The sequence below is a fragment of the Moschus berezovskii genome, chromosome 23 (genome assembly GCF_049115385.1).
Source record: "Moschus berezovskii isolate FMDL1 chromosome 23, NW_MosBer_1.0, whole genome shotgun sequence".
Classification (NCBI taxonomy): domain Eukaryota; kingdom Metazoa; phylum Chordata; class Mammalia; order Artiodactyla; family Moschidae; genus Moschus; species Moschus berezovskii.
In genome coordinates, this window is record NC_142482.1 from 47,433,438 (window position 1) to 47,456,282 (window position 22,845).

At 42.2% G+C, this 22,845-nt stretch overlaps 1 long non-coding RNA gene across 3 annotated transcripts in view; it reads right to left on the reverse strand.

Annotated features, from left to right (window-relative positions):
- LOC129543237 (uncharacterized) overlaps positions 1-21,762 on the reverse strand; it is a 398,644-nt gene extending 376,882 nt beyond the window's left edge. For all 3 annotated transcript variants that reach the window (XR_016036055.1, XR_008683264.2, XR_008683265.2), the window contains exons 1-2: positions 21,547-21,762; positions 19,645-19,894 (exon numbers count right to left, since the gene is read on the reverse strand). This is a non-coding gene — a long non-coding RNA (uncharacterized LOC129543237). The remainder of the gene's footprint in view (positions 1-19,644; positions 19,895-21,546) is intronic.
- Between the last annotated feature and the right edge of the window lie 1,083 nt (positions 21,763-22,845).

A 22,845-nucleotide genomic window follows, 5' to 3' on the forward strand; every position in this document is an offset into this window, starting at 1 on the left:
GTACTACTATCTGCACAGCAGAGTAAGGCTTGATCTCAAGCTGTGTAAATTATCCCATGGGCAAATCGCTTAGCTTTGGTGGGAAGAACCACTGTACCTTTCTCACAGTCCAAGGACCTGTTCCAGAATGAACTATCCTATCCCTGAGACCATCAAGCAATGTTGAAAAACATCAACTGAATGCTCTCATGGATCATAACATCTAAGTCAATGGGTTCTTGCCTCATCTCAAAAAAAGCTATTTGAAATCTGTGTTAAATATATTTATCCATCTAACTGACAGGGCTTTCGAAGCAAGCCTTTAATAGCAAGTAAATAAAAATTTATTGGCTCAATAAAGACTGATGGCCAGGATTCTGTAGTCATCGTTTTTATTAAGAACAGAAGAACTCCATTAACTTACGAAATAAAAACCAAGTATTCCCAAACTAAAAAAAAAAAAGACATTGATATTCAACAGCATCATCATTTCATTTAAAATGTAAGTCTTAGGGGCTTTCTTGGCTGTCCAGTGGTTAGGACTCTACGCTTCCATTGCAGGGGGAGGGGGTTCAATCCCTGACTGGGGAACTTAGATCCCACGTGCCACGCAGAGCGGCCAAAATAATTAAATAAAGTAAGTCTTAAATCCAGGATCAGTGATCAGAAAAGGAAAACAAAACAGTCCTCTAGTAAAGTAACTGAGCTAGTTTCTCCTTATCATGAAGAAAATTATCTTATCCCAGGATTTCCTGCTAACCCATCAGCTGAACAATATTTCATTTAATAACTATTTCCTAGGTTTAAAAACATTCTTTTAATACAAAGCATCATTTTTATTTAGCAAACTAAATTGTGACATCTGTTATTCTCACATGTTTGCTTGGACTTCGGAATCAGACCTAGGTTTCGAATCCTGGGTTCGCTTACTCGCTGTGTGATCTTGGACGATCCATTTGACTTCTCTGTGCCTCCGTTTCCTGCCCTGTACAATGAGGACGCTCACCCCCACCTTGCAGAGGCGGCGCAGAGCAGGGGCTCGGTCACCTTGGGGGTCCCGTCCCAGACACACTTGCCGGGATGAGGCGCACAGCTGCTAGGAAGGCGTGTGTCCACCTGCAAGGAGTGGCATGACTGCCAGCTGGACGGAGAAGCTGCCCTGCTTCACATCCACGTCCTCCTCCAATCAAGACTTCTTCCACCTTCTCTGAATTTTCCTCCTCCCGCCTGCCTTTTGGCTCGTTTGACAATGAGAGTTTTCTTACCAAAGGATTAAGAGAGCACAGGTCTAGGGAGGAAAAATACTCTCTTCCCAACCATTGTCCTACCAAAGCTGAAACAAAGGTTTTAAAAGCAGAATCACAAGATGAAGAAGTGATTCACGCACCTATTAGGTTTCCTTACTAACAAAATAAAGGAGACACCAGACTTGCAAGCAGATACAAGAAAAACAAATATTTCTGTTTTCAATTCACCAGCTCTTTTTTTCCCTTCCTTTTTCTTTTTCCCCCCAAATAAATGACCTCATTTTTTTCAGCTAGATAGGGTATCTATAGCTTTGTAACTGCTTCCTGCTACAGAAACACTGCAGAATGATTATCTTATTTCCACAGGAGGGAAAATGTGTACCTATCTCAAGACCCCTTCAATGCCACAGGGATGTAAAGCGTTGTAAAAAATCAGACAGGACTGAGCAGACACACATAATTTGCCCCAAAAGTTGTGCAGAGATGGGTTCCTTTCTGTAAGCGTCTACAAGAGATAAAGCACAGTGCTAATTCAGGCAGAATTTCTTCTCTCTCAGGAAGACTTTCCAGTTTCCATTAAGGTGGGCTATGTCAAAGAAAAGCTCAGAAAAAAGGTCAAATGCCCTTGACCTCACAGCAAAAGGACCCCTCAGATTGTTTCCCTTAAAAAAAAACAAACAAGTAGATTAAGTTTGACACCTATCAGCTATTCAAAAATGCATCAAATACACTGTTTTATAATCATGGATTCAGAAAAAAAGGGAAAACCATTGCCTTCAATGATCTAGACTCGCCATTATTGGTCCCTAAATATTTTAACAGCATTTGAAAAGAAATGCTGAGTTTCTCCTTTTTCTCCATTTAAATGAATGTCTATTTCAACTAGATAGTCATCCATGTTGTGCAAGGACAAGTTTTGTGTATTTCTGTGTATATTTTTTTCAATTTACACGAAAAAAGCAAAAAAATCACTATATTTATTTATTGGAGAATATATTTTTCAAAGGTATACTATTTTCACTAAGACAGTTTAGAGCTCTGTTTTCAACAAAACTTAACAATTCTTTTCCAAACTCCAACAGTGTGGGAGCCACAACGTGACACTAACCAGACAAAGGATGTGAGTGAAAGTGAAAGTCACTCAGTTTGTCCGACTCTCTGTGACCCCATGGAAATTCTCCATGCCAAAATACTGGAGTGGGTAGCCTTTCCCTTTTCCAGGGGATTTTTCCAATCCAAGGATCAAACCCAGGTCTCCTGCATTGCAGGAGGCTTCTTCACCAACTGAGCTATCAGGTAAGCCCATAAAGAAGGCTGAGTGCCAAAGAATCGATACTTTTGAATTGTGGTACTGGAGAAGACTCTTGAGAGTCCCTTGAATAGCAAGCAGATCAAACCAGTCAGTCCTAAAGGAAATCAACCCTGAATATTCATTTATTCATTGGAAAGACTGTAGCTGAAGTTCATGCTCCAATACTTTGGCCACCTGATGCAAAGACCTGACTCATTGGAAAAGACCCTGATGCTGGAAAAGATTGAGGGCAGGAGGAAAAGGGGGCGATGGAGGATGAGATGGTTGGATGGCATCATGGACTCAATGGATATGAGTTTCTGCAAACTCCAGGAGATAGTGAAGAACAGGGAAGTCTGGTGTCCTGTAGTCCGTGGCGTTACAGAGTCAGACACAACTTAGCAAGTGAACATCAACAACAAGACAAAGGTTTAAAAAAAAAAATGAAAGTAGAAGAATCTTAATCAACACCAGCCTCAATAATAATATTCTCCCTCAGTCTCTCAGAAGTTTGTCAACTATTGTTACAATTATAAATTCTTCCCGTGATAAGTGTTTTTCCAGAATTCAAACGGGATCAGAATCCTGCTCAATCACTAGTGCAAGCAATAGAAATTTGACTACAGAGTCAGAACTCCAAAAGAGAACCCTACTTGTCACCCACCCTTTATCATGAAGATTGTCTCACTCAGAATTAGTGATTACATGGAAATAAAGATTTTTAGATTATGGAAAAATTCCTAGGAGTACCAGATGAAATTTTACATACTTATATCATTTAAAGCTAGAAAAAAACTGTTTGACCAAGCTTTAGACAATCTTTGGTAGGATAGTAAAAGAAATTTTAGCTATTATCTCCAGTGATCTTTTTATATATGTTTCACCCTTCCTCAAAGCACAGTAAACAAAAAATGGCTTAGTACATTTTTCTATCATAAATTCCATATTCCCAAAATGTATGAAATCTGTAAAATAGAGAGGCCAAAGTAGGCCTTATGAAGAATGAATAGAATAGTTGTATCAAAATTAATTCTGTACCATGATCATCTTTTCCCACTAGATTTTGGCTTGATATTGTATACATTTCATGGAAATGCATTCATGGACTCTCCAAATTCAGTTCAGTAGCTCAGGAAAGTCAACTAAGGGTCTCCCAAGTTTTCTTATCTATAAACGCCAGTCTTGCATTTTCTTGGCTTCTCGGAGCTCTGCACAGGAGCTACCTGGGGCAGCCCATATAGAACCAATTTAAACAAAATGCCAATTATCTTATATTCATCAAATAATCACATCAAGTTCTTGCCAAAATGGGGAGCTGACTATGGAAAACAAAAATATTATGAAAATATTAGAAAATACAGGGGAGAAATCACCCATTTTCTCCTGGAGTTTTGTGTGCAAAAGAAAATACTAAATAAGAACTAATTCCAGGTAACAAAGAATATTCAGGGCTTCATCCTTAGCGTAAAATGCTCAGTTGTGTCTGACTCTTTGCGATCCCATGGACTGTAGCCCGCCAGTTTCCTCTGTCCACAGGATTTCCTAGGCAAGAATACTGGAGTGTATTGCCATTCCCTTCTCCATGGGATCTTCCTGACCCAGGGATCAAATCCTGGTCTCCCACATTGGAGGTGATTCCTTACCACCTGAGCCACCAAGGAAGCCCCAGTGCTATACCTTAAGATAAGAATTACTGCTGCTGCTGCTGCTGCTAAGTCACTTCAGTCGTGTCCGACTCTGTGTGACCCCATAGACGGAAGCCCACCAGGCTCCCCCGTCCCTGGGATTCTCCAGGCAAGAACACTGGAGTGGGTTGCCATTTCCTTCTCCAATGTGTGAAAGTGAAAAGTGAAAGTGAAGTCGCTCAGTCATGTCAGACTCATAACGACCCCATGGACTGCAGCCTACCAGGCTCCTCTGTCCATGGGATTTTCTAGGTAATTACAAAAGAGGAAGTTGAAGCTTAACAGAAGATAAGTAACTTGCTCCACTGTAACACAGGAGAAAATCTGAATCTCAGATCAATGGAAGCTTGGCCATGGATGGACCCCAAAATTTAGCGGGTATTACCATATTTTACACAATCTCTAAATGATGACTTTTTAATTTTGTAAATTTTGTTTCAGATGTATAGCTGATACAATTTTTGTATCAGTTCATTGACAGGACTGTACATGTGTCCCACTCAATAGCTTATAAAATCCAAATTTTACATCTAGTTAGCAAGAATAATTACTTAAAATAGGAGCCTCCAGATGGTATAAACATGCGCTATCCAATATGGTAGCCACTAGCCATATGTAGCTTTTAAGCACTTGAAACAAGGCAAAGCCAATTTGAGTTGTACTGTAAGTACAAACATATAGGACTTCAAAAACTAGAGAAGGTAAAATATTTTATTAGTAACTTTTATTTTGATTACATGTTGAATAATATCTGAGTTAAAAATATATTACCAAAAATAATTTCATTTGTTTTCCTTTTTTAACAGAGCTATTAGAAAATTTAAAATTACACACATGGCTCACTTCTGTGGCTCACATTATATCTCTCTTGGACAACAGCGGATAAACTAAGAATACTCTTCTATTCTCACCTTCAGCACAAGATAAATCACAAAGTTGAAATGTGAGTCCTGGATACCAAATTTGCTAGTTAAAGTTTGCTACACCAAAACACGTGGATTGTAATCATTATCCAATCATTAATTCCGTCAGTTCAATAATTATTTATTGAGTGACTGCTCCACCACAGGCAAAACAAGAAAAAGTCTAGGGAATTTTGTAAGGAACATTTTAGGCAAGGTCCCAGTCACACCACTTAATAATTCTGTGATAAGGCTGTAGCTACCAGGAGTAAAAACTAAATGGCACATTCAGAGCGTATTAAAATATGGCAGATTGGGAAGAAAATGGTGCCAACAACAATGCAAGGATTTCATTAATTGGACATGTGGAGTGGGCTGATTTAAAGCTAAAACTGTCTGACACCAACTTCAAGCTTAATCAGAAGATAGAGTAATCATGCAAATTCACATTCAATTCAAGAGGGGGACAAGATCTCTTTCAAATCAAATCCTAGCTTCAACCCTGAGCATAGCCATGAAAGTGAAAGCCGCTCAGTCGTGTCCAACTCTTGGCAACCCCATGGACTAAACAGTCCACAGAATTCTTCAGGCCAGAATACGGGAGTGGGTAGCCTTCCCTTCTTGATTCCTAGGATCGAATCCAGGTCTCCCCCACTGCAGGCAGATTCTTTACCAGCTGAGCCACCAGGGAAGCCAGTATGCATAGCTGTGGTGGAGATTAACTACATTCCACTTTAGCCATACTACTGTAATTATCTGCTAGACTTCCTTACTAAAATCAACAAAAGTGACCAAATCTTGTAGTCTAGGGGTGTATTAACATTTCTACATGGCATCAGGCAATGATACAAGTGTTTTTAAAAAAATGAATCTCACAGTAAACATGTAAAGAAACCACTCCCTACACTCTACATATCAACAAAAGCAAAATTAACATATTTCACAATGCTTCTCGGTAGGTGATTTGCTTTTCCTTTGCAATCTGTTTAACAATACCAGTTAAACGTTCTAACAATTTATTTTAACTATTACATGGCTTTAAAATGTAACTGAGATCCTAGAGGAATGGTCTTAGAGGAGACCTTCTTTCCCTACAGAAGAAAATTAAAGAAATGTCATAATACAGCACATAATATAGAATAATGTGTACCACCAGACAGTCTACTGAGTCAAATTCCTTTCTACAGCTTCCCTATATGTAAAAACAGTTTCTATTTCCCAAAGAACATGATCCTGCAGTGCCCATTCAGCTAAAGTCCTGGCAAATATACTAAGCGTTCTGCTTGAATAAGAACTAAGCTCATAGTTTCAAAATGATATTTCTGGAAGATTTGAGCAGAAGACATTTTGCATTAGAACCAGAAATCCCAGAACACTGTCATTTAGATACTATCAGTGCAAAAGAAGAGAAATTCAGCACTACAGTGGTATCTAATTAAGATGTCAAATCTTTGCCTGGAATGACTCGCTTTTCTTGTTCTGCTAGATGAAGTCTTCTCAGTGGTATTATTAATATTCCAGCATAGCAAAGGCAGTGCTACATTAAAAGGCAGTGTAACTCCAAACTTTAAGATGCAATAAACTCAGAAGAGACTAAGCCTTGGGGGTATTAATTTCTTCTTTTGCAAATGAATAACCAGATCTAGCTGATCTCACTTCTCTTTCAATAAAATTTTAAATACTAGTCTTGAGGCTCTGAATGGCTGAACCAGTGAAGTTAGCTAGTTCAAGTGCTTGAGCATTTGAAGCCTTATTATGTGCAGAACTCTGAATGCTGAGAGGAAGTCCATTACAGAGAAGACACTGCCTGGCCCTCAAAGAGTTTACAACCTTTATTAGTGTCCTAGGGCAACTGTAATCAATTATTACAAACTCCAGGGCTTGAAACCACAGAATTTTTATTCTCTCACAATTCTGGAGGCCAGATGTCCAAAATCAAGTTGTTGACAAGGCCATGTGCCCTTTGGAGGCTTGTGAGGGATGGGGAGACTATTCCTCGTCTCTTCCAGCTTGCGGTGGCCACTGACATTTTGTGGAATGTGGCCATATCACTCTAATCTCTGTCATCAAACTTTTCTTTAACTACTGAATGTATTGATTTTTTTTATCAAGTAAAAGTCAGTTATATCCACAGAAGTAAAAGCAGAGTCTTGAAGAGATATTTGTATACCTATGTTTTAGCAGTACTATTCACAATAGCCAAAAAATAGAAGCAACCTAGTGTCCAGACAAATGGATAAAAAAAATTGTGGCAAGGCATACAATGGAATATTATTCACCCTTAAAAATGGAAGAAATTTTGACACATGTCACAACATAGTAGAACCTTGAAGACATAATGGTAAATAAAGCAGTCAGAAAAAGACACACAAAATATCTAGAATAATCAAATTCATTCTGCCACCAATCTTCACATCACTTTCTGCTCTGCTCTGTGGGGATGACCTTCTGCCTCTTTCTTGGACACTGATGATTAGATTTAGGGTCACCCGGATAACCCAGGACAGTCACCCCACATCAAGATCCTTAAACACACTGGCGAAGACCATTTTCTTTAGGTGGTAATGTTTAAAAAAGATCAGGGCCTGATCTTTTTGGGAGGCAGGGTTACCAGCCATCAAATTGAAATGTCTAAAAATGAAGCAAAGCAATTAGGTGCTACAACTGAGTGGTAACAACACATTTTCTGCCTGAGTTAGGGAATGCAGTCCAGGTAGCCTAAACTGGGATGGTTCACCCGGGCCTGGATGAGGCTCTGTTCATATCTTCTCTCAGGAGTTCTCAAATGATTTTGTGAACGACCAAAGGGTTCCTTTTAGCCCAATAGTGTTTATCATTCTGGTTGCGCTTCCGGTCTCTTGTTTACTGCACCATCTTTATTCTACTGAATTTCTTCATGTTTTTTCATCCCACCCCACTATAATCTGGTACACTGTTTTTGTTTTTATTGTTGTGTTGGTCTCGGGGCTCATCTTTTCACACCTGTAGTAAGGAACTTCCTCATATGACCCAAGAGACACAGAAAAGTTTCTGCCCCAAATTATTACACTCCAGGACACATCACAGTGCCTGAAATCCCTCACTTCTCTTCTCTGAACTAAAGCCCACCATTTAAATTTAAACATTATTTTGTAGTGATTACACATTAAACCATCATGTCATGTCATGTATGGATGTGAGAGTTGGACTGTGAAGAAAGCTGATCGCCGAAGAATTGATGCTTTTGAACTGTGGTGTTGGAGAAGACTCTTGAGAGTCCCTTGGACTGCAAGGAGATCCAACCAGTCCATTCTAAAGGAGGTCAATCCTGGGTGTTCATTGGAAGGACTGATGTTAAAGCTGAAACTCCAATACTTTGGCCACCTCATGCGACGAGTTGACTCACTGGAAAAGACTCTGATGCTGGGAAAGGTTGGGGTCGGGAGGAGATGGGGACGACAGAGAATGAGATGGCTGGATGGCATCACCGACTCTATGGACATGAGTTTGAGTGAACTCCAGCAGTTGGTGATGGACAGGGAGGCCTGGCGTGCTGTGATTCATGGGGTCGCGGAGAGTAGGACATGACTGAGCGACTGAACTGAACTGAACTGAACACATTAAACCAGGAAGTTACTGAATCTTGACGAAAGAAACCTTCAGGTACATTACTTCTGAAATATACATTTGTCAAAACATTAGTTTTGTGGAGTTTTGTTAATGAAGACCGTGGGAGTTTTAAAAAAATATATACAGACGAACTAAATCTAAAAAACAGAGAGACCATGATTCCATATTCAAAAATGTAAAACTCTAACCACTGGACATCTCAGAGCATTTAGAGGACCTGCTGAGCCTCCAAAGGGGCTGCACAATGTGTTGAGTTCCCCAACATACTCAGACACTGATGCCCTTTCTCCTCTTAAGCTACATGATGGTAGGAACCATGTCCATTTTTGCTCAACTTTGTATCTCCAACCTCTAGTCTAGTCCTTAAATGTGGCTGCATGGTGGATGACGAACAGATGGCTGGATGGGTGGGTAAATGGATAGAATAACATCTTGAGAGACTCAATGGTTCTGGATGATCAAGAAAAGAAACGAGGACAAAGAGAAGGAAGGAAAGAAAATGACAAAGGAAGAAAAGGGGATGGAAGACTTCCCTGGTGGTGCAGTGGATAAGAGTCCACCTGAAAATAGGGGACACAGGTTCGATTCCCGGTCCAGGAAGATTCCATATGCTGCGGAGCAATTAAGCCCATGCGCTGCAACTACTGAGAGGACACTCTAGAACCTGCGATCTGGAACCACTGAGCCCGTGTTCTGAAACTACTGAACCCAATGCAGCTAGAGCCTGTGCTCCCCAACAAGAGAAGCCACCACAATGTGAAGTCTGAGTACTGTGACAAAGAGTAGCTTCTGGCCTACCGCAACTAAAAAAATCCCTCGCGAAAGCAATTAAGACCCAGCGCAGCCAAAAATAAGTAAATACAAAAAAAGGAAAAGTGATTGAAAGAATGGGAACTGCAGACAGTAGCAGTCAAATATCTGCTACTGCTAAGTCACTTCAGTCGTGTCTGACTCTGCGAGCCCATAGATGGCAGCCCACCAGGCTCCCCCTGGGATTCTCCAGGCAAGAACACTGGAGTGGGTTGCCATTTCCTTCTCCAATGCATGAAAGTGAAAAGTGAAAGTGAAGTCGTTCAGTCGTGTCTGACTCTTAGCGACCCCATGGACTGCAGCCTACCAGGCTCCTCCGCCCATGGGATTTTCCAGGCAAGAGTACTGGAGTGGGGTGCCATTGCCTTCTCCGAGTCAAATCTCTACTGCATGACAATTTTGCTCGAAGCTGGTTTCGATCATGGAGTTGATATTAAAGTACATTTACAGATCCTTTATGCTACATCTTGGTTGGAGAGGCAGTGCTGTGGACTGAATATTTGTGTCTCCCTAAATTCATACACTGAAACCATAATCTCCAGTGTGACAGTATTTTGAGGGGAGGCCTTTGGGAGGTAACTGGGTTCGAATGAGGTCATAAGGATGGAGGCAGAGGATGAGATTGCTGCTGTGAAAAGGGGATGAGACTAGAGATCTCTCTCCATCAAGTGAGGATACAGCAAGAAGGCAGCCATCAGCAAAACAGGAAGAGGGCCCTCACCAGACACTGGACCTGCTCACACCTTGGTCTTGGACTAGCCAGCCTCCAGAACTGGGAGAAATAAACATCTGTCTTAAAGCCACAGAGTCTGCAATGTTTCGTTGTAGTAGCCCAGGCTGAAAGATAAGCACATGGCACAGTGTCTGCAATCAGAGACACCTGGGTCCAGTACCCAACTCTGCCCTTCACACCATCCATTCCCTCCCTTGCAAAATATGGCTGCTGCTGCTAAGTCGCTTCAGTCGTGTCCGACTCTGTGCGACCCCACAGACGGCAGCCCACCAGGCTCCGCCGTCCCTGGGATTCTCCAGGCAAGAACACTGGAGTGGGTTGCCATTTCCTCCTCCAATGCGTGAAAGTGAAGTCGTTCAGTCGTGTCCGACTCTTAGCGACCCCATAGACTGCAGCCCACCAGGCTCCTCCGTCCATGGGATTTTCCAGGCAGAGATTACTACTATATACTTTTATCATTCAAGAGCTCTGCAAAGTGCTTCGTATAAGCACATGACTTAGAAATATTACTTAATTGATGTAATTAGTTTCTTTCCTTCCTTTTTTTCCCTTTTATCCTCTGGTTTCAACTAGGTAAAATACAGTCACATAGTTCAAAATTCAAATGATACACAAGAATATACCATGAAAATTCTCCCTTCTTCCACGGGACCCAGGCATTCAGCCCCTTCCTAAAGCATCCAATTTTACCTGAGGAGACTTTCAGTCAACAGATGCCTGTAAATTAGGCTAATTCTGAGTTGTTTTAAGCAACTCAAAACAAAATGCCCTACTGCTATTCATCATTCCAGAAGGTCTCCCACTAAGGTAACTTGTTTCAGGTAGCTTGCTACTAGCTGAATTCCTTACGTAGGTTAATCAATAGGCAGTTAATGAAGAACCACCCCCTATAGTCCTCACCCATCACCAAAGACTCAGAAACCTTTGACCTAAAAGTGATACTCAGCACAGTTTAATTCTTTTTAGATGACTGAGAAGCTCTGTATTTCACCAGTCATTTTCAACATCTGAGTCAAAGTAATGTCCTAGAAAAGAGCAGAAATGATAGCAAATGGAGAGTTCTGATTTTGGAAATACACTAGATTACTTTTTTAAGCAACATATTAGGATCCAATATTATTCCATAAGAACAAGAGGCAGAATCTGAGACCAGCAGGGTGAGCCGGGAGCCACCAAAATTGACCAGCTCTGAGGACTGAGGTCTAAAGAAGGTGAAAACCAACAACAAAAAGAAATAGCAAGGGACTTCCTTTGTGGTCCAGTGGCCAAGACTCTGCACTCCCAATGCAGAGGGCCCGGGTTCAATCCCTGGTCAGGAAACTAGATCCTACATGCTGTAACTAAGACCCAGAGAAGCCATATAAATAAATAAACATAAAGATATAAATATTTTTTTAAAAGAAGCAGTAGCAGGATATGACCAGACAGAGTTAAGGCCAATGACCTAAACAACTGAGAAGCACAAATGGCCAGGATATGCAAAGATAAACTATTTGAATCTGTGCAATAAGTCATGGAATTTGCATAGCAAGCTGAATCAGTAGGTAAATAAGAATTAAATGGATGCAAAGCCAGGCGTCAGAAAATAAGACAGGAATTACAAGATGCTCAGACTAAGTCCCTTTTCTGGACACCTAGATCCCCTCCTATGTTCCAAAGATGATCTGGATACGAAGCCGGAGTTAGCCAAACCCATTCCCAGCTTCAGAAACCTCAGCACACACAAAGGCTGGGAACTCAGGAGGCCACCCAACTCAGCAAAGACGTGGCAACAGAATAATGAGAACATGATCCTTCTTGCTCTTGTTATCCTGCTTGAATCTCAAATACACTCTTACAGCCATTTAGTTAGAAACCTACACGGTTTCCGTTCAGGTATACTAGTTTAATCATAACAGTCAAATGAGAATTTTGAATTTGGCTGCAGAGTCGGGCAGAATTCAACAGAAATTTTTGATAAAAACATTCCATGAACTTTCACCCAAATTCCCACGCTGAGACAAATGCTGAAAATGTATTACGACAGAACCAGTGTTTATTTATCCAAAGACAGGATGACAAGTGCCTTTCTTTTTTTTAGTTTTTTGACTCTACTCCTCTGCAAAACACAAAAGAAGCTGAAAGCATGGGCTAGGAATTTTTTGTTACATTACCATCTCTTTATTATAATCACTGAGTCAAATACAGTAGGTTGTATTTCAGCAGGGTTGTCACGTAACTAACTGTGCCAAGCCCCAAAGGACTCTACACTCTACACTAACTCACCATTAGGAACTAGCATCCTTGATGGGCTAGAGAAGTACACGATTCTTCCAGGGGAAGAGGGAAGACAGGAAGGAACAGCTCTCCAGAATGTCAATTTGAAGGTGAAAGTCGCTCAGTCGTGTCCAACTCTTTGTGACCCCCTGGACCCATGGAATTCTCCAGGCCAGAATACCAGAGTGGGTAGCCTTTCCCTTCTCCAGGGGATCTTCCCAACCCAGGGATCGGACCCAGGTGGTGGCTAAATAGAACTTGAGTTGGAAACATGGGGTTAACTCCCAAAGTAAGAGCCAAGAAGTGCCCACATTTGGGTGTTCTGAGCTTGGGGACAACTTCTTTCTTCTACATCTTCCCCACATCCCAGTGAAAGAATTGAAAGGGACTCAGTTATGTACTCAATCTCCCCACAATATCTAGGATTCATCCTTCAGTCCAAACAGGATCTATGAAGACATAGGTCCAGATCAAACTGAACCCCAGGGACACAAAATGAGGGTCACAAAGTATAGGCACTGGAGCTTCTGGGGTGGAGTGTCGAGGGAAGTTCAAGTTCTCTTCTTTCTTCCAGTATTGAAAAGCCCCTGCTTTTCAGGAAGTCTCCTGGTTAAAGAACCCATAACTCCTAAACTGGCTTTTCCTCCAGTTGCAGCCCAAAGTTTCACATCTGTCTTTCTATCCTTAGTCTTCTTATGCCACTAAATGTATAAATGCATATAGACCGAATTTTACCAAACTCGAGACTCTCAACTTGTTTAATATGTTCCTCGATGTCTAATCCATCACATCCATACAGCTTTCCATCCATTCTTCTTTACATTTTGAAAAACTGAACAAGAGGCCAGCATATACTTATGCTCAGTGCTTAATGGTGACATTTAAATGTAAGTACAATAAAATATAAGAACTGTATACAGCTGCCGCTCAGAAAAGACACCCACACCATCAAAAGGTCAAGATCGAACAGGACAAGTCCAAGGGAAAGGAAGCAAAGCTTCTCCAGCTTGGCCAACTTCTGTTCTAGACTTTTAGAGAAGTCTCATTCTCCCTATTGAAGCTGTAAGACCCAGAAGGCTATGACCAATCCTAGGACAATGGGGAAAAGGGCACAGATCTGGTCACTGAGGCCAACTTCAAGGACACCAAGAAGAACCCCTGGAGCCTCAGAATAGTCCAGAACAGCTGCTCGCCAAACCAGACAGCCCAGAACAGAAGCTAGATCTATTGATAAAGAGTATGTCCTTACATGGATGGGCCTCCCGAGTAGCTCAGATGGGAAAGAATCTGGCTGTAATGCAGGAGACCCAGGTTTGATCCCTGGGTCAGGAAGATCCCCTGGAGAAGGGAATGGCAACCCACTCCAGTCACCAGAGTGTCTTCAGTAGTAAAGGATTCACATGCACATTTAATTTGAAAGAATAGAATTTTGAAGATATGCATTTAGGGGGGATACAAACTTCAATCTATAGCATGAATATGTTGAAACCTAAAAATATCAGAATTACAGTATTTGAAGATGGGGGTCTTTGGGTGATGATCGGGTCATGAGAGTAGAGCCCTCGAGAGTGGGATTAATGTCCTTATAAAGAGCTCCCGGTCCCCTTGCCTCTTCCACCATGTGAGGCCATGGCCAGAAGACACTCTTTGAACCAGGAGGCCAGCCCTCAGCAGACACGGCACCATGGTCTTGGACTGCTTAGCCTCCAGGACTGTCACAAATACATTTCTGCTGTTTATAACCCACCTAGTCCACGATACTTGGTTAGAGCAGCCTGAACTGACAAAGACAATGCATTTGTGGTGATGTATATATATTCAGACATTTCTAACTAGGTTGCATATTGCTATCTTATGTGACATGAGATACATTTAAGATGGCTGTTTTATTAAAACCATATTTCAATCCAAGCTTGAACTAGCACTTGCCATCATTCCAGCCTGTCTCTCCTCCACTCTCTTTCATGTTCAGCATGAACCAAATGGCGCAAGCATCCCCAATACATTCCAGTTATCACCCCATGTCTCAGCCGTCCATATTTTTCCACATCCACTTCAAGCCTAGAATGTTCTTCCCTTTGACTCCATGTTAAAATGCTGCTGCTGCTGCTGCTAAGTCACTTCAGTCGTGTCCAACTCTGTGTGACCCCATAGATGGCAGCCCATGAGGCTCCACCATCCCTGGGACTCTCCAGGCAAGAATACTGGAGTGGGTTGCCATTTCCTTCTCCAAGGAGTGAAAGTGAAAACTGAAAGTGAAGTCGCTCAGTCGTGTCCGACTCTTAGCGACCCCATGGACTGCAGCCTACCAGGCTCCTCCGTCCATGGGATTTTCCAGGCAAGTGTACTGGAGTGGGGTGCCATTGCCTTCTAGGCATCTTTTAAATCCCAACTTGGGAAAGTCCTCCCTGATCCCAAAAGACACTCCCTGCCCTGATTTAATCCTATACCTTGCATATAGCACTATTGCCAGCGTTTTTATGTTAGTTTTTTACTGACTGTCACCCCTATTATGAATAGCAAAGGGTACAAAGTTAAAAAACAGTCCTATCTTATATTTGGGTGACTTTGAACAAATTGAGACTTCTGAGTCTCAATTTCTTCTTCTGTAAAATAAACATAGATATTATCATCCTATCTCTCAGACTATTATGAGACTTAACTAAGATAACATATGTAAGAGCACTTTTTAAAAAATATTTATTTAGCTGCATTGATTCTTAGTTGTGATATGCAGAATCTAGTTCTTTGACTAGGGATCAAACCCAGGCTGCTTGCCTTGGGAGTGGGAAGTTTCAGTCACTGGACCACCAGGGAAGTCCCAATGAGAGCACTTTATCAGTTAGAAAGTACTGACAAATGTTATTTAGAATAAAGAAGACTTTTTGAAAATAGGTAATGGACCACACAAATTAGGAAAAAAGGATGATCTCTCACCATTTATAAAAACAGCTCTAGATAAAACTAAAAATGAGCAACTGACCTCCAAAATCCTAACCTGGAAGGTCTATTCTCAACTGTCATCTTGCTCAATCCATCAGCAGCACGTGTCCCAGACAACCCTGCCTTCTTCCTGGACACACTCTCTTCACTGGGCTTCCACCACTTCTAAATCTAGCCCCAAGGCTTTCCTTTCTATACTCACTCCCTTGGTGATCTCATCTCTCTCATGGCTTTAAACAGCATTTAACTTCTTAAAACTCACTAATGTGGATCTGTAGACTTCTTCCCCGAAAATCAAACCTGTGTATTAAACTGCCTAGATGCTTTAAAAGTACCTTAATGTGTCCAAACTGAGCTCCCAGACTCCCCCATCCCAAGTACACACTTCATCTCAGTTCATGGACATTGGGTCCATGAACTTGGGCGCTTGGGTCAAAAATATTTCAGATTTGATGCCTCTTTTTCTCTCATACTTTCTAACCAATCCACCAAAAAATTCTCCAACCAAAGCAGCTTCAGAATCCAGTCCCTTCTCACTACCTCCGCGCTGCTTTTATCCTCATCCAAGTTGCCATCCTCTCTCACTTGACACCTGAAATTGCTTCCTAAATGGTCTCTCTGTTTCTGCCCTGCCCATCTTTGATCTTGCTGAATAAACCCATCAGAGTCATTGTGTGACAACATTAGTTACATCAGGTCAATCCCTGGTTAAACCCCTTCAATGGTGCCCTGCTCCCTGAGTGTAAAATCACCAAGGGATTTAAGGATCCATGTGATCTGCTCACCATACTATTTCCTCTCTGACCTCACCCCGCACCACTGTCCCCTTTGCTGAGCCCACTCCAGCCATTATTCCCACCTTGCTTTCCGTGGATTACCAGACACTGGCCATGCCTCTGCCTGGATGCTCTTCTGCTGGATATCACATGGCTCATTCCTTCACTTCCTTTATATCATTCCTCAAATATCACCTTCTCCATGAGGTCATTCCTGGCCATCCTTTCCTCCTACTCCCCACTGCTCTTTCTCGATTTCTTTTTTTCTCAGTAGTAGTTGCCGTCTTTTAACGTATATTCTACTGTCACTAGCAAAAGCTCCAACAGTACTAGAATTATTTCTTTCATATCTTTAGTGTGTAGAGCAATGCCTGACACATAGATGCCATATTACTTATAAGAATGAATGCACAAAATAGACTTCACAAGTCCGTGATACATATATTTCTAACCACCTGTATCTTCAACAATAAAGGGCAGAAAAACCATCAAAGTTCTTAGAAATGACTGACACTTAAAAGTCAGAAAATTTGCTTTTCATTTACTTATCAGATGCCTAGTATGTGTTGCATTTATAATTTTGGAAGGCAGAGCTGAACATTAAGATTTTCCTCCTATGTAAGTTTCTTATGAGTACCTTGGCAGATTCTTCTGGTTGCAATAATTGAAACTAATCCATGTCAACAAACAGTTTTAAAAAACCAAAACTATAAAATTGGATACTTAAGGTAATGAAGTATATTTGGTTCTAGCCTAAGAATTACATCACACAGAAAAACTTTAAGGAATGCATGATTTTTAAACGCTGTAATTACAAATTATTATATTAGTAGTTACTATACTAATGAATATAATTTGCTGATTAAAACAGATGTTGCCCACAAACAGAAAGTTGTGGATACATCTGGAAAAAAAAACTTTTCCCATTTTAATGTTGATTTATTCCATATTTTTCTTTTTAATTATTATCATTTTAAGGCAACTATCTGCTGGTAAATTACAAATGAGAAGGTGCAGTACTTTAACATTCTCACCAAAAACTTCCTAAGGGTAAATGAATATAATCTTACTCAAACTAAATAATCACTCAGGAATGGTGATGTATTTTGCTAAATTACAGATCTAGAAAATGAAAATCCAAGACTTTAAACTTCATTTCACAATGATACGCTATTCTTCGAAGTGTTGTTTATACTAACTGTGAGTTTTCGACTTAAATAAAAACCATTCTATCAAAAACTAATATCAGAAAATGCACTGTGGTTCTCGATTTACTCATCAAGAAATCATTGAACCATCACTTTATATCATAACTAAAAAGTGAACAAACAAAATTTTTTAAACTATAAGTTTACCCCTCACTGACAACATTGAAAGTACAGAATTTGTGTCAATCGATTCTAGAAACTTGCTCTTATCTCAATTTACAGAAATTTCTGTAAGGAAAAGGAAAGGCCACATAGCCCAAGAGGAAGTCATGACCTTCGGCAACATGCTTATACATAACAAGAGTTAATAAGTGTTTGTGGAAGTGAATTAATCCACGCTCACCTGGAGAAAAGACTCGAATAGAACATAATTTTAGAGAAAAAAAAAACCCTCATCTTAACATGTGAAAACTTCCATCCAAATTGACTTTGAATACTTCCGTGAATACTTTTGGTTAATGTGGCTTAAAACTTGCAAGGCAGTCAACAAAGAAAGCTGAAAGTATTGAAACATCACCAATTCATTGTGAAAGGCAATAGTAGTAGGTTTTTTTTTAATATATCTAAACATATTTACAGATACTTACCCCTTTGCTAAGCTTTTTCTTACACACATGGGTTTACATTCCCCACAACAGCAACTTCATGGAATAAGTGCTATGATCCCCAGTTACAAATGAGAAAACTGAGACCCCAGGAAAGCTAATAAACCGGCCCAGGTTATCAAGATGAGGATTTAAACTCGAGTCTTTCATTGCAAAGTTTTGTTTCTAAACCTCTGAGCCCAACACTGGGTAGCCATTAGAACAGATTCAAACATATTCACTTTATACATCTGTAGGTAAAATATTTGCTGGGAAATAATATTGCAGTTTAGAGCCCCTCAGAACATTCCAGCAGATAAACTTTTGCTGAAAATGTTTCAGGAAATCTGACATCTTCATACAATGCACTTTGTCGAAAGTATACTTCACAGAAATTGTAAAGTCTATTTCTTGATCTAATATTCCCTGAGCTAAACAGTTATAGGAAAATAATTGTTAGTAATACACACAAGTTTTCCACATCAGTAACTCTAGTGTTGAACAATTAAAAAATGAACTTCCCAAGAGAGGATGCTCTTTAATTACAGAAGCAATCAACAAATTATAAAAGCTTAGAGCTAAAAGAGTTCTTTGAGTTTCTTTAAACTAACCCTTCACTGAATAGATGGTAAACCAAAGTCCAGGCAGGTGAAGTAGTTTAGCTAAGTTTCTACAACTAAATAAGAAGCTAATTATAAGATGTTTTACTTACAGCAGGATAAAAATATTTCCAATTCCCAATTATCTTTTTGACCAGACCTTATCATTTCCCAATTACAGTAATATATCAATGATATTCTCCAATTGTAGCACTTAAAACTACCTTGAACTTGAATCATTTTGAGGATCAAATCCTAAACTTAAATAATTTCAAAGCAACCTAGCCTAAACAAAGAAAACTCTCACTTTTCGTGACAACTGCTGAACAAGGGAAGTAAATACTGTATCAAAATACTTTTTATGCTACCAACAGTATTCATGTGAACTTTGAATGGCTTTCTCACAGAGATGATAAAAAATGAATTATAAGATGTAAAAGAAGGAATATAAGATTTTTAACGACCACTATAAAAACTTAATGTATATCATAAAGTTTAAACAAATGCTCAGCCTCTGTTGGTTACTACATAGTAAAGTTTTTATTCTGATAGAACTTACTATACTTTATATAGGCCCCCAGCTAGTAGGAATTCATTTCCTTCTTGTATTTTATTTACCAAAATGAAATATCAAGAGTGTCCAAAACGAATGCAAACTATAGAAGTCCTGCTACTATAGAAATGTTCGCTGCAATATTTAAAAGCAAAATCAATCATAGATAGAATAGAATACCTGCCTATTGGACCGATCATTGTTACATAACTTTCCTTTGTAACTATTTAACCACATTCATGATACGTGATAATGTTGAAGACAGTCAACCTAATAAAGTTTCCTTAGAAGTACCCAAATCATCATCCCAAATGAAAGTGAACCTACAAAAACCAGTACAAAACAAGGAACTCTAAAGTCATAAATCACTTTGAACAGGCAACAGCTCGAAATAACTAGAAAATTCTCTAAAGGCATAAGCACCAGCTCTCAAACGAAGTGCCTATAGAGTATTTTTAAAGCAACGTACCTTCTTTAAGATGGAGAATTCCCAGTGTTCAGACAGTAGTAATCCACAAAGGGAAGGCATCATCAAAAATCCCAACAACTTTGAAGCAACTCCAAAGAAAAAAGTTTGTCAACTTTTCATTCAGGAATGACGATGTTGTAATGGTACTTCCACAATGTTCACTGACAGAAAGATCCAGTAAGAAGGATGCAGTACAGAGGAGGTGGGAGCACTTCCGATGTTTGCTAGATGCTGACCACAGCAGTCACACCTGTGCAATTGAAATTCATTAGTGTCAGCTTCTGAGTCATTCTGTACCCTCAGTTTCTTTTTTTTAAAAAGTAACTTTAGCCTTAATAGATTTCTTTCTTTGACATGAAAATTCAAAACCCGCATAGTTCTGGCAGCTGAATCATTTCTAGCTGCAGGTTTTAATAATGGATACTCTATACAAAATCATAACTTTAAGAAGTTCAAGTAGACTGTCTTTGGCTGTTTCCTCCAGTTATTTGATGGCAGCCCAGTCTGATGGTTCGTCTGTCTTGTCAAACCATAAAAGGTGGGAGATAAAGGCAAAGGGTGTGGGGTGGGGATAGGAGAGGAGAGCGGTGATATATCACCTTGGTATTTGGAACCATCTCACAAAACATACCTGAAGATAATGACCTAAATTGCATTTTGCAGTTCAGGAGCCCTGTTCCACACTTTCCTAGTATTCAAACATGGCTAGAACATACTACCTTTGTTCACTTTCAACAAAACTCTCAACTTCTGTCCCTAAATGTCTTTTTATGAACCAAGGGATGGGGCACATAAACAACTTCTGTGGCCAAGTGCGAAAGGGCTCAAAGAAATGTCCTAGAAAGTGGAGAAGTTCTCCTCATCTGAGCTAGAATCAACCTGGGAAGTGAGGCTACTTGAGAAACAAAGTTGGGAGTCTCCTTGTGCCCGTAAACACCGAGGGAATCGCGCTGCTTCTCCACCCCGCAGAAGCTCCAACAGCCATCCCTCTTTTGGGCGGGCGTGGCAGACAGAAACAAAAGGTTAAAACACAAAAGGCGGGGCGGGCCGCTGAGTCTGGGGAGCTTCTGGCGCTCGCGGTCCCCTTTCTACTCAAACGCATTAAATTGGGGCGGGGTGGGGGCCGCGTGAAGTGAGAGAGGTGATGCTGGATGGCCAGGACCGCATAGGTTATCCTGGGTGGGTCGTGAAACTGAAAGGGGTGGACGGGATGGCGGACTCCTAACTAGTGGTCCAGGCCCATCCCTGCATCCCTGCATCTCTGACAAGTCGAGAACCTGTGGCTTCTTCCTCCTCCCTACCTCGGCCCCAAAGAAAACTTTCTCAACTCTTACCAGCTCGCTCTAACCCCCAGGACCACAAACACAAGGGTCCCATCCCCTACCAGTCACACCTCTTCTGCGTTCTATTGTTGTAGCTTTGGGTATGGTGCGTAGGAATCGGCGCTCCGCAGACGGTTAAGTTATAAAAACGCTGAGGGAAGGGCCCCCCGCTTCCCGATCTCTTGCTTTCGCAGGACCAAAGTCAGGGCCGGGGGGGGGGGGGATGGTGAGACCCGGCACAACCCCAACCATCGCGGCACGCTTCCCTCGGGTCTGCGCGCAGCTGGGAGATAGGCGCGGCAATGCCCCCCTCGAGACACCCTTCCCCCATCCCCTAGCTCCTCATAGAAAGAGGCACTTGAGAGAATGCCCGCCTGGCTCTTGCCTATGAGAAATCAACAAATAAAACAATCTGTGCAAGTTCCTTAAGGAACAAAAGAGAAGGGACCCGGGGGTGGAGGGAAAGGAGATACAACTTGGCCAAACTTCGCCACCGGATTGCTCCTCAGTCCTCCCAAGGGCGGGGAAGCCGGGCGCATCGCGGGGGAGAGAGGTAAACAAGACCACAGGCCCCACTCACCTTCTTCCCCACTTGGTCGCACTTCGAAGAGACGCTTCCCCTGTCGCGGTCCTCGAGGCGCTCGGACACTTTCGTGTGGCCTGACAGCGGAGAAAGTCGCGGCGGCAAAGTTGCGAGAGGGAGATGCCCGCGCGTCCGGGGGAGAGGGGCGGAGAGAGAGTTCATCAGAGTTCCCCCTTTTGTTCCAAGTCCCGGAGCAGACAAAGAGGCGGCGAGCGGCGGCAGGTTTCTCCTCTCACCCCTTCTTCCTCTCTCCCTCCCCTCCCCTGCCCGCCCCCTCCCTCTCCCCGCATCTCCCGCCCGGCTCGGAAACCTCGGAGGCGAGCCGGGGCGGCTCCGGCCCCAGCTCGTGGCAACTCTGCCCAGTCCCTCTCCGCCCACGACCTCGCTCGAAACTTTCCCCGTGAGATGCCCGTCTGGGCCCCTCCACCACCCACCTCCCTTTTACCGCCTCCCAGTCTAACGCGCTCAAGTCTACCGGGACGGGGGAGAGAGAGAGAGGAATCTCCAAAATCATTGTTTCCGGGAGATGCACCTCTTTGTTTGCACTTTCCCTGCCAATCAATGTGAGCAATCCACTTTGGCATCGAGTTTCTGTCAGTTTCCCCTCATCCCGAGAGAGCAGATGAGACGGGTAAAGGGGTCCACCCCAGAAGATCCAGGCGCGTAGACAACTAGAGGTGGGGTGCGCCCTGGGTTCTCCATCCCGGCTCCTCCACTGGGATCACCCCCTCCACCCGGCACACCAAAAGAACTCAAAGGGGCATCAAGAAGTGTTAGAAAAGTCTGCTCCCCCCGCCCCCCCACCCCCACCCATTCTGTCCCTTGGGCACTGCCTCTAATCCACAGGAGGAAGCCCAGCTCGGGGGCCCACCGGGACCTCCACCCCTCGGGACTACCTGTTGCTGCAGGCGCTGCGCGACTTGGTCCAGGGGCGCCGAGGACAGATTCCCACCTCGAGCATCGCGCCCACCCCTCAGGCCCCAAACTTCTCCGAACCACAGACCGCGACGGCAAGGCTTTGGCTTCCCGGGTGACCGCGCTCCCTCTGACCCTGGAGCCAGGCGCTCCTCACCGGTTCCCTTCTCTGCCTTGTCTTGCACCATTGCCTTGTCCTCGCTCCAAAAATCGGACCTAGGGTCCCTGGCCGCCTCCCCGACCTCTACTCCCTGGTAACTCCAAGCATCCCGTCTTTCCGCCTCCTGCCCCACTGCCTTGCCCGGGCAAATCGGGTGTTCCAGACCAAGAACAGCTCCGGACCCTCCTCCAGATCCTTTACCAGTGTTTCCCTGACCGTCT